The sequence below is a fragment of the Egretta garzetta genome, unplaced genomic scaffold (genome assembly GCF_000687185.1).
Source record: "Egretta garzetta isolate BGI_Z169 unplaced genomic scaffold, ASM68718v1 C8223348, whole genome shotgun sequence".
Taxonomy (NCBI): Eukaryota; Metazoa; Chordata; class Aves; order Pelecaniformes; family Ardeidae; genus Egretta; species Egretta garzetta.
In genome coordinates, this window is record NW_009266925.1 from 1 (window position 1) to 484 (window position 484).

The window sequence follows — 484 nt, forward strand, 5'->3', positions numbered from 1 at the left end:
TGCAGGAGAAGGACGTCCCCAAGCCCCGGATCAAGATCATTGATTTTGGGCTGGCCCAGCGCCTGGAGGATGGCGTCACCTTCAAGAGCCTCTGCGGGACTCCGCAGTACATCGGTACGGGGCTGGGGGGGTCCCCGAGGGGGTCCTGAGCATCCCCACTCCATGGGGTGCAGCTGGGATGCTCTGAGGTGACACGGCAAGGGGATCCCAGGGTGGGGACAGGAGCCCCTGGGAGGTGGCTGGGAGGGTCCTGTCCCCTCTAATGTCCCCCCTCCTGGCTCTGCGTTCCCCCCCCCAGCTCCCGAAGTGATCAACTATGAGCCGCTGAGCTCCGCGACTGATATGTGGTGAGGAGAGGGGACCCCAGGGTGACGGGGAGGGACCCCCCTGGGTGCCATGGGACATGGGGGGACCCCAGGGAGGGCAGCACCTGACCCCCACCTCTGCCTTTCAGGAGCATCGGGGTCATCACTTACATCCTGTG

The 484-nt window shown here is 65.5% G+C and overlaps 1 long non-coding RNA gene across 1 annotated transcript; it reads left to right on the forward strand.

Annotated features, from left to right (window-relative positions):
- The first annotated feature begins 6 nt into the window (after positions 1 to 6).
- Positions 7 to 482, forward strand: LOC118453165. The gene is made up of 3 exons (XR_004843098.1): positions 7 to 114; positions 299 to 347; positions 455 to 482. It is a non-coding gene; the product is annotated as an uncharacterized LOC118453165 (long non-coding RNA).
- Positions 483 to 484: the final 2 nt, after the last annotated feature.